The 12,011-nt window shown below is 40.3% G+C and overlaps 1 long non-coding RNA gene across 2 annotated transcripts in view; it reads left to right on the forward strand.

The window, feature by feature from the left end:
• LOC147917286 (uncharacterized) overlaps positions 1 to 4,062 on the forward strand; it is a 190,921-nt gene extending 186,859 nt beyond the window's left edge. The window contains exon 8 of one of the 2 annotated variants that reach the window (XR_015551971.1): positions 1,332 to 4,062. This is a non-coding gene — a long non-coding RNA (uncharacterized LOC147917286). The remainder of the gene's footprint in view (positions 1 to 1,331) is intronic. The other variant, XR_015551970.1, reaches the window with a different exon arrangement.
• Positions 4,063 to 12,011: the final 7,949 nt, after the last annotated feature.

A 12,011-nucleotide genomic window follows, 5' to 3' on the forward strand; every position in this document is an offset into this window, starting at 1 on the left:
GACAATCTTCCTCACCAAAAAAAAAAAAAAAAAATGGCCACTGGCTTCTTTGGGTTCCTCATGTCTCTGAATCAATAGGCAAAGAAGTATATCTGTTAAGGTACTGGCTGAGGGATTGATCAGGATTACTAATGGGAAATTGGGCTACTATTTCACGATGGAGGTAAAGAAGAGTATGTGTGTCTGGAATACAGGAAATCCCTTAAGGAGTATCTTAGTACTACCACGCCCTATGATTAAAGTCAAAGGAAAACTACAACAACTCAATTCAAGCAGACTAACCTACAGACCTGTGGCTTGTCAGTCCCCAAAACCATGTGAGCTAATTCCTTAAAATAAGTCTAGGTATCTATGTATATTTATATATATATATTTGCATTATATTTATATATATCTTATATATTATCTATAAATATAAATATTTATATATAAATCTCTCTTTCTCCCCACACACACACACAGACACATCCTATTGGTACTTTTTCTCTGGAGAATTCTGATACAACTGTAAATTATAACTCCAAAATTTATTACTCTTTCCTGTTTTATTTTATTACATTTTTAATTACAAAAATAATGCTTGCTTTTTTAACAAGTCCAACAATACAGAATTGTAGAAGTAAAATGTTAACACCCTTCACTCCTGCTCCTTTGTTGTATATCCTTCCATACCTTTCTTCACAAAATAAAGACATACACAATGCACCCTCATATTCAAATGTATAGAATTTATTTTGTTTTATTTTTCAAAGGTGATTACACTCTACATAATACTTGGTAACTTTTTTTTCAATTACGTAATACATTATATAACCACCTCTAGGTAAACACTTGTAGAAACAATTTTAAAATTGTTGCATAGGACTCACTATATTTACCATAACTTAATCAAACATTTCTTTACTGATGGACTTTTGGGTTCTTTTAATAATTTTTGCCACTTCAAATAATATTGCGTTAAACTTGTACTTTCAAGTTTACATACTCGTTTTTATTTTTGAATATTCTCAAAATTAGGATTTCTAGGTTAAAGTGTACAAACATTTTAAATTTATATTTATAGATTACTTTTATAACGGTTATAACAATTCATTATTCTGCTAGCAAAGTATGTAGCCCCATATCCTCACCAGCACTAGGTGTTAGTTTTCAATGTTACGAATAAAAATTGAGATTCTGTTTATATTTTGAATTACTCCCTCGCTACTAAAATGATTGACTGTATTTTCGTGTGGTTAAGAGCTGGTTGACATATCTTTTTCTATCACTTGCTTCTTCATTTCCTTTGTCTGTTTTTTTTTTAATAGCATTACTTTCCTTTTTGTTTTTAGAAACCATCTGCAAGAGACTTTCATCTTTACTGAATACGGCCTTTCAATCTACATAATGTGTCCATCAGCATGAAGGAGTCAGGTCAATGTTTATATAGATCATTGCAGTTTAATTGTGCTGACATCATCTTCCCACCCGCAGTGAGAAACAAAAGGACCCACAGGAAGGTGATGATGTGGTGGACCTTGAAATTTCTGTCAGTGGCACAGCAACTGAAGAAATTCTAAAGAAAAATCATCCTGTCATCTTCCTCAAACTAGAAATGTATTTAGACTGCAATATAGATCTAATGCCCAGCTTGCAGAATTGCTGAATTTTCCAATTTGGTGTTGCTCCAGGTTAAAAACCATACCAGCTGAAAAATGTGAATTGGAATCATTTGCCATCCGTTCCTAATATAATGAGTGATTTCCCATTCTGGATTCAGCGAGCTGCAGGCAGTGGGTTTGAACTGAGTCCAGGTGGAAGGGGGCCAGACATATTAAATTTAAGGCCTCTATTGCACAACTCCCTACAGAAATTGTGCAAATAATGTAGCTGAAGTGCTTTCTGCGTGCTGTGTAACCCAACTCTTTTGGCAACCTGATTAATTCCTTGCCCTTTTCTATAGTATACACAGTAAGGAAATATACTAAAAGGTGACAGAAACCATAATAGAATCTGTCAAGTATTACATTCAAGATGCTATCCTCTTCATTTTCAGTTTAAATTTTTTTTCAAAAATGGCCTCATGAAACTAGGATATAAGAATTACCCCTCAGTGCTATTTTCCTATTGTTAAACTGCTAATGTCAATAACATCTAAATCCAACCCTGGAGCTGATGGTTGTTCTATATTTATGTTGTAATCTGCAGAGCTAAATATAAATATACACTCAGGCTTATTAAAAATTGGCCTAATTAATGCCAAACAGCTTTTAATTGTACCACTTTAAATCGGACCACCACATCAACGCATATTTCTCTGCTTTATGTGAGTGTATACACACCATCTTCAGAGATTGAACTTGAATGCACCCTCATCCTGCTTTTTGTGCCTTTTCTCAAATGGAGGCTGTGAGACAAGGATAACTTTTGAGCGCAAATAATAAGCTGTATTTAACCCAAGATTTGTGGTGACTCTAGTTTTAGTCTTCACAAAGATGGAGGTGTTGATGTTGTCAAGGTTCCAATGAGAAAGTAATGCCAAGAATGACATACCAAATTCTCCCCAAGTCATCCAGAACTAAGGTTTGTCAAAAGCAACTAATGCGTTAAGTAGGTACCATTTTTTTTTTTTTCCAAATAGAAACATTTTAGAGGTGACTTCTACCTTATTCTCTTTTACTTGTAAATTCTTTTAAAATTGTACGTTAGGAACCAAGGGATAGTTAGATATTTGGCAAATGAATTCTAACAAGTGATTTGGAAGTCCATTTGGAAAAAACAGGGGTACGGTGACTTGGTGCATTACCAATCAGGGGTAATGAGCACCTGAGAAACTCAAGTGAGAATTGTATTACAAGTGCTGGGAGAACTTAGCACTATTGGAAGCTGAAGAAATGAGTCAGAAGGGATTTTATTAGGCAATGCATAGTCAGAGCTGAATTTTGCTTTTGTTTGCTAGATTTGGATTGCTAAAAGTTTCCTTTGAAGCAGGTAACTTGGTTTAAATGGGACTGAATGAACTCAGCTCCAGGAATTAGTAACCAATTTGCTTTTAAGTGTCATATTTCATGTTACACTTAACAGGTATCACATGTTTTTAGTTGGTCTTTTCTGTATATTGACATTGGCTTAGGGGGAAAAGGAATTCAAATAATAAAGCACTGTGATACTTAGAGATTGTGTCCATAAATCATGCCTAGCTATAACATCAGTGTATGTTCGGGATATAATTACGTAGCATGCCATAAAATATTTGCGTGTGTATTTGTGTATGTGTCATTCTTGTCTGAAAATACTCTTTTTGGGCAGCAGTCTAGTTGCTGGTCTGCTGACCTAAGGAGAAACATCTGGCAATTAAATGGAAAAAATTGTAGGGTTAATTGATATGGGAAGACTAATAGGATTCTGGCTGTGCTTGGGATCAGAATGTGACCTCTGAGATATCATGAATTGGAAACAGGAAAACATTTTAGATCTCGCACTTGAAAAAATATTTGAAGCAGCACCACATGCCAGAGTTAATCAGTGTCAAAATGTATTATTCCACTTCTTACTCATAGACAAGAGGTAAAGGAATAAAAATAAGTTTGCTCTTTTATTATGGACAGAACTATGCCCGCCCCAAAATTGTTGAAGCCCAAACCCCCAAAGTGACTGTATTTGGAGATAGGGCTTTTAAGGAGGTAATTAAGGTTAAATGAGGTCATAAGGGTGGGGCCCTAATCAAATAGGACTGGTGTCCTTATAAGGAAAGGAAGAGATGCTAGGGATGCACGTGCAGAGAAAAGGCCATGTGAGGTCACAGAGAGAAGGCAGCCAGGTACACACTGAGGAGAGAGGCCTCAAGAGAACCTCACCCTGCCAGCACCTTGATCTTGGACTCCAGCCTCTGGAACTGTGAGAAAATAAATTTCTGTCATTTAAGCCACACAGTCTGTTGTGTTTTGTTATGACAGCCCTAACAGATGAATGTAACTTTTGTCTAGTTGCCTGAAAATAGAGTCTAAGGCACTATGGCTAAATAAAATATATTGGAGTATCTGTGGTGCCAAAACAGTCATCTTGTATTCTTGTGGATTTTCTGGGGGCAGACACAGCCCTAGCAGCTGGCTAGAAATTCCTCTGATAGTGTCCAAAGTGGCCATAAAATTGTCAGAGTAAGTGGAGTAGACTTCTCTTGTTTTTGTTTGCTCACATTTACTCCTTCTTCTCCTCTGACATTACTATGGCTTTCCTGTGAGGAATGACCCTTCCCTCACCTTAGTCCACATGGTCTGGGTGTGGCTGATCCCACCCCATGGCTCCAAGTTGGGCAGGTTACTCAGACCTGGACAGCGAGAGTACAGTAGCCCCTTACCAGAATGATTATTCAGGAGTGGATGTGTGACAATCACAGCCATTTAGCATCAACCCACACACTTTTGCTGGAACTCCTGGGAAAGAGACATGCACTTTCTGCCGGATTCACTAAGATGACAGAATGTAAGCCTCAAGCTGCTGGTGGCCATTTCTCAGAGAATCAACTCAAAACAGAGGAAGCCCAAGTCAAGAGGAGAAAGGTATATTTCTGAAAGCTTTCTTAGAGAAGCAACATCGAGCCATCTCCAGGCATAAACTTGGACTTTCTCATTACTACAGCCAGTAAATCAGTTTGTTTGTACATAAGCCTGTTTGAGGTGGGTTTCTGGCTCTTACAGCCAAATGTGACATTTTGGTTATCACTATGGCTGCAGATTAAAAGAGAGACTTAAAACTTTGGCTCGAATGTCCTTGCTCTTCTTCCAACTCATCCAAACTTTTGTTAAGCTTCTATTAATGCTGATTTCAGGTTCCACATTCTCCGTGGATGGCCTCCTCCTCTGGTCTCTCACCTCCTGGTGCGACTCTTGAGGTGCCCAGCACTTGCTACCTTGCCCTGTTATTTTGTGCGTGTGCATAAGTCCTGAAACCCACAACCTAGAGTCTTGAAAGAAAAGTAACTCAGAAAATTAGCAATGAGGCTATTCTCTGCAGGTTAATGGGTTGGTCGGTTGAGGAAATGGAAAGGGAAGGCTATCCCTGGACTGCAGAGGGCCTACATGAGATAGACAGCAATGGAAGCAAAGAGGTTAAAGGCAAATATCCATAAGCACTGCAGAAAATAGAGGGGAGTGGTGGTGGTGGAACACAGGTAGTCAATTACCTGGATGTAGGGTAGGGGACAGCAGGAGTTAAAGGGATACTTTTGAGGAATGGATTTTTTTGTGGTTTACTAATTGTAGTGGGTTGAATAGTGTCCCCCCAAAACTCATGTCCACCTAGAACCTCAGAATATGACCTTATTTGGAAATAGGGTCTTTGTAGATGTAATTAGTTAAGGATTTCAAGATGAAATTATCCTGGGTTTAGGTGGGCTCTAAATCCAATGATTGGTGTTCTTATGAGAGAGGAGAGGACACAGAAACTCAGGGATGAGAGCCATAGGAAGAGAGAGGCAGAGATTGGGGTTCTGCTTGGCCACCAGCCAAGGAACACCAGGAGCAACCAGGAGTTGGGAGAGGCAAGGAAGGATTCTCTCCTACAGCCTTTGGAGGGAGCGTGGCATTGCCCATACCCTGATTTTGGACTTCTGGCCTCCAGTACTGTGAGAAAATAAATTCTTATTGTTTCAAGGGCCAGCCCTGGTACTCTAGAGGTTAAGATTTGGCACTCTCACTGCTGTAGCCCAGGTGCATTTCCTGGTCAAGGAACCACACCACCCATCTGTTGGTCGTCATACTGTGGCAACTGCATGTTGCTGTGATGTCGAAAGCTATGCCATCGGTATTTCAAATACAAGCAAGGTCGCCCATGGTGGACAGGTTTCAGTGGAGCTTCCAGACTAAGATAGACTAGGAAGAAGGACCTGGCCACCCATTTCTGAAAAAATTGGCCATGAAAACCCCATGAATAGCAGCAGAGCATTGTCTGATATAGCGCCAGAAGGTGAGAGGATGGTGCACAAAGACCAGGCAGGATTCCACTCTGCTGTACACAGAGTAACTAGTAGTCAGAGTTGACTTGATGGCAATAAAAACAAATTTTTTAAGGCACTAAAGTTTTGGTAATTTGTTATGGCATCCATAGGAAACTAGTACATAGTGAACCTGTAAGTATGGGAAAGTGGGAAAAAGTTGAAAACTCTAAGAGATGACTTTGCTAGAGAAGGGAGAGTTCATGTCAAACGTCATCAGCATTGAGATCACAAGAAACAGTGCTATCCCCATGTAAGTTCTACCTCGTGCCTTTAATCCTAATCAAGCAGATGCTGACAAGCCCTGTATGTTATCTGCTGGCCATTCCCTGTCAGGAAAAGCAGAGATTTGCTCAGCTTTTTGCACTTTTTTTCAGAAGGGGAAGGGGTTGAAAAATAGGGAACACGATGATTTTACTATGGATATCCTGCAGCGTGCTCTGGCATCGTAACAATTTGGCCATCTGCTGCAGGGAGGTAGTCCAGCTCCATCAAAGAGGCAATGTAATTTCTGTCACTTCTTAGAAAAGCATCCTTGTAACACAACGGTCATTTAGCGGGTTCATTGTGTGGCAGTGTAAATGTTCATGACTAGGATCACCATCCGCCCCAGTTTGCCTTGGACAGTCCAATTTAGGGGTGCTGTCCCAGCCTAATTAACTATAGTTCTCCCCCTTTCACTTTGAAAAGTGCACCTGTTTGGATGATAAATTATATAGCAACCTTAGTTTTGACACAATCCCTCATTTTTTAAAAAAAGCTCTGAAACTTTGCAAATTGATGTACTTTCCTTTTCTTGCCAACCCCACAAGATTACTTAGTCACAATGTTTTGGAAACAGATATTAATTTTTTTGAAGGAATTTTGCTCAGGAATGAGAAAAGGGAGGTTTGTAATTGATTTGTTTCCTAAAGACTGGTTGGCTCCCCCTAAACCCCCTTTCACCCAGACCCCCACCAGATTCCTCTCCTGCCTGCTTTTTGCTTTGGCCGGCACAGCAGTGCCTCTATCTAGTAAAAGGAATTTGGCTACTTCAGCAGCATGACCAACTGCACACAGCCATATCTGCAAAGCAGGTGTAAGCTGGCATTCTGCCCAAGCCTGGCCAGACAGCTTCATAAATCCTGCCCTTCCCGTAGCCCCGAATTACTTTTCATGACACAAAGCCAAGCTGTGTTATTCACCTAATGCCCCGATTTACAGTTCCCAAGACAAAAGAACATACAGATAGAGTTTCAGGGCTCTGTTTGCCTTCACGTTTATCTAAAGGTTAGTTTCAGGTCAAGCTCAAGAAACCTGACAAATGGTGGTGAATAAACCTAAAAATAAATTAAGTGCGAGTGGGAAACTTAAGCATTCCTTGTTCTTGTGCCAAAAGAAAACTCAACCCAATTTACATTCTTTTAATATCTGAAACAAGCAGCTGTTCTCTTATTTGTGGCATACTGGGGAATAATTATGCTCCCCTTCAGCTCATACGCATATGCATGTGTGTGCTTATACAAAAGCTGCACACATGTACACACACATACACAAGTCTGCACAGTCCCCATTTAGATATTTGTTCTTGTGTCTTCAAGGACCCCAGTTACTGGAAGACTTAACTAGGTGCATAGTGAGAAAAGAACTTATCTGGAAGAGCGCCGTGGCGGCCCAGGAGTGCCACCCAATGTCCTGCCAGGCCCAGGAAAACTAGGACTGTAAGTAAGAAATTTGATCACTTCAAGAACAAGAAACCCAGACCTAGAAATGCAGGTACTTGGAGAGAGATGACTGCTCGTATATCACATCCATGAGGGTGAAGGCAAGCAGGTAACCTGAAGGATATTTCTTGCAGAGGCTTAGGACTGCAGAACAAGAGCGTGCTGGAGGCAGCTCGCATCTTCCATGAGTGTTTAGTTTGCAAATTAATTTCTTTGTTTGGTTTTGTTTTCAAATGTATTTGCATTTCCAGCCTCCCGTTTTTACTCAGCTGTATCTCTTTAGTCTCCCTCTATCTCCTTCCTTCTCATCCACCCCACTCTCAGGAACCATTCAGGTGATAAGATAAATGAGAAATATGACATAATTAACAATATAGTATTAATTAATGCTTTCTCTTGGCAGGGCTAATGATTTTATAAAAGTACATAAATGGAGGCCTGGCAATGAGTGAGTCTCTCAAAATCTCTCTCACCGGCTGAGAGCACCACCAACTGAAAATGCCTCTGCAGAAACCTCAGGATGCCAACAGAGTCTATGGCCAACATGCCCACCCCTGAGGGGCTGCAGGGGAGCCCTTAATTCCCCAGGCCTGGGTAAAGGGTGTTTCTAAGAAAAACTATAGATGACAACAAAAGTCCACCTTCCCTGCTTCAGAAAACTAAAACTGACCTTGAGATCTATCCTACCACTGTTGCCTTTTTCTAGAAATAAACTTGCTCTATGATGTAAATTTTCCCTTCTTCCATTCTTCCCCCCTACCCACCCTAACCTCATTTTTCTGTTCACAGGATTGGGATAAAAATCTCACTAAGAGAAGTAAGACATTTCTAGAGAATAAACACACTGATCCCATCCAGATTTCACAGTGGGTCTGTAGATTCCAGCTGCTTCTGTTAGAGAGTTACAGAACAAGCCCAAGGTTTTTTCTTGGGCCAAGAAAGACCAAGTCAAGTAAAACCCACCACTGTCAAGCTTCTGAATCCAAAAGGAAGCGCGGCAGATGAATGTATTTCGATGACTGGTTTGACAAATCTGCCAAATGGCTCATGGACAGTAGCACTTGGACAATTAAGGTAAAAAAGAGTTTATTGAGTGAATGACTTAGAGGACAGACATGTCCTCCTATGGCACTATTAACAGCCACATTTGCTCTACCCACATTCTCTCAGCTCCACCCATCCTGCACATGTTAATGCAGTCCGTCCTACTGCAAACCCTTTTATCTTTCCTCCTAACAGCTTCCCTTGATCCACAAACAGTGCAGGCTAGTAGTGCTGAGATTTGATTCCCCTGGGAACTGCCTTTGGCCAATAGCACTTGGAAGTTGGAGGATAGTGTCCCAGTGAGGATAACCAAAATATGTTTTACACAGGTTCCCAACAGTTCCCAGCGGGATTGCATCCCCATTGCCTGGGCCAGTAACTTGCTGGATAGTGCATCCTTGAATGGCTTCTTTGCCTTCCTGTCTCATTTGCCCCACCCCCACCCCCGGTCCCCTGCCCCCTACCCCATTCAGGTGCTACCTGGATCCTTCACAAATAAAGGTTTTGTATTCAAACCCTTGTCTGGGGTCAGTTTCTGGAAGATCCAACCTAAGAAAGCCCAGCATGAGGATATTTGTGAAAACGCAAGGTAAGACCATGGGAATTATGAGACTTGTTTCTGAAAAGGTCCCCATAGGGGTTTTGGAAATGGCACAGAGGATGTTGCCCAGGAGCGCCTGAGTAGACGGATGGGGGTTATAGAATGTTAACTTCCAGATCCAAATGTACTAGTAAAAAGTGTAGCGTGTGTGTGTGTGTGTGTGTGTGTGTGCGCGCATGTGCAAGCAGTGGGGGGTGGCGGTGGATTGTGAGGAGAGACTAGGTAAGGACTCCTCGTCCATTATTAGGATTATGACTGGGAAGACAAAGCATCGCTTTGAGATTTGTCTGTGTGTTTGAAAAGGAGGTTGAATGTTATTAATGTATTCCAGGAAGTACTGAACACCAACGTGAAGCTTTTATCAGCTTTTCTTTGCTCTAATTTCTAAAGCAAAAATGCCTTCCCTCCAAATACTCTATTAAAAGAACATATGAAATTAATGAAACATATCATTACTTTTACAATAGCCAAATTGTAGATTTGTCACAGTACAGAGACAGAAACTCATTAAGTCATTGTACTTCTGCTTCACATTTTATAGTGTATTGAAAGAAAGAGAATTTTCCAAACCTACCAAACCTTCCTTTTTCCTATTGTGTCTCTGAAACATCTTTTATAGTTTGAGCTGAAAATCATCTGACTTATCTCTCTATGCCTACGGTATCAGTGGAACAGAAATTAAGAATAGCTGTGGCTGGAAACAAGAATCTCAATTTGGGGTTGTGAATTTCGTGGTATTTGAGAACTAAGACAGAGTTGACACGTCTTCCATCCTTTGAAAGCAGATGCGAACAGCAGTAGTCTTCTTTATCAGCCCGTCAGAGGCTGTCCCTCATATCTTTCAGGGAAACTGTGAATTATTTATCCCATTGGGTTTGGTCATTTTAGCAAATGTCAGCACAGTTGCAGTGTGAAGCCAAGCTGATCGTTCACTTACCCTCTACATTATATTGAACAATGCTGAGTCTTGTGAGTGGATGCTATGAATACAGGAAAGAATGATATGAGAAATCAAGTGTGAAACAAGGCAGAATTGGTCACTTCTCCTTCCTGTACTTAACTGCTATCAAACTCTTTGAAAGAATATTAAAATCTTCTCACACCTATCCAAACCAATGCTTCTTAGTTGCCTTTTATTTTCAAAGTTAGTCTGCATTTAAAAAATTATTGTCCAGGGACAATTTGACATGAATTATTTTTAAATATCCACAAACTTCTTTCACTTTAAAAGAAAGCAAACAAAATTTCTCATGAGGCACTTGACAGAAATAGCATCTTTCTGACCTTAATCATGGAGGTTTGTCCTTGTTGTCTTATTCAGCAAAGTCATCTAGGAAATGACCTATTGAGGGAGAGAAAGATATTTCCTGTGGCTCTTTCCCACAATCTGTGGGTGGGCTTCAGTTACTCTTTGTATCAATCAGGGTTCTCCAGAGAAACAGAATGTATACAGAGAGAGGGAGAGAGAGAGAGAGATTTAAAGTAATTGGCTCATATGATTGTAGGGGCTGGCAAGTCCAAAATCTGTTTTACTTAACGTCAACAGATTGTGAATGTTAATCATATCTACAACATACCTTCACAGCAACATCTAGACTAGTGTTTGATCAAGGAACTGGGCACCATAGCCAGCCAAGTTGACACATAAAAGTAACCCTCATACCCCTCAAAAGGAAACCATTGCTTTCATGCCTCACGTTGTATTGGAAGAATATGGTATTTTGAGTGAGAAAGACTTGGATTCAAAATCCAGGTCTGCCACTTAACTGTTATGTCCTTAAGCAAGTATAGAATTTTATGAGTCTTAGTTTTCTTATTTATAAAATCATGTATTTCAATTAAGATTCCTTCTATTGAAAGATACAGAAAATACAATCCAGTCAGACTCAAGGAAAGAAAGGAGGAATGGATTGGCTCAAGTGACTAAAAATTTGAGGTATTGGCATAAATTCAGAATTCACTTTGATCCAGGACCCAAATAATGTCATGGCGACTCAGTTAGGATCTCGTTGCTCTCTCTCTCATATCTCAGCTCCCTTTGCTCTATGTTGGCTCCACTCTCATAAGGCTTTCCCACTGTGGTGGCAAGCCATTACTAGCAGCTTCAATCTACAACCTTTCAGGTTAAAGGTCAGTTAAAGAGCACCTTTCCACTCTCCCAAGACATGCCCATCCCCAACCACTTTCTGTGTTCCAAGGCATAAAGTGTTTAGCATAGCTGTGCTCTATTTCCTGGAGCCGAGCATAGAGCCCCATCCAAACAGATGGACTGAGAGTGGGGAATGCATGGATCCCCAATCAAAATTTGGAGCCTACTATCCAAAAAGAGGAAATAGATGCTAGAGAGGCAAAAGCAAATGTCCACTGCATGATGATTTTAGTACTTAACTCTCAGGTTGGTTATCAAGATTTGATGTGTGTCTATAAAGCCCATGATGCACAGCAGGAATCAATGAATGGCTATTGCTGTTTTTGATATGCTTCTATTAGCACAAACTTGGAAGAACTCTGAACTGTGCATACTTCGTAGCAGTGTGAAAACACTGCTTCCATCTCAGCTCTCACTCTCCCAAATCTTTCCCTTCTTTACTTACTGTATGTCTTTCTGAGAGGTCTGGTCTTTGAAGTTCAGTCTCTCTCCAGTCAAATCAGGTCTGATTGGTCTAGGTAAGTACCTGACTAAATATTCTCA

Source organism: Ceratotherium simum, chromosome 4, assembly GCF_057802395.1.
Source record: "Ceratotherium simum simum isolate JZ-2026a chromosome 4, ASM5780239v1, whole genome shotgun sequence".
NCBI lineage: Eukaryota > Metazoa > Chordata > Mammalia > Perissodactyla > Rhinocerotidae > Ceratotherium > Ceratotherium simum.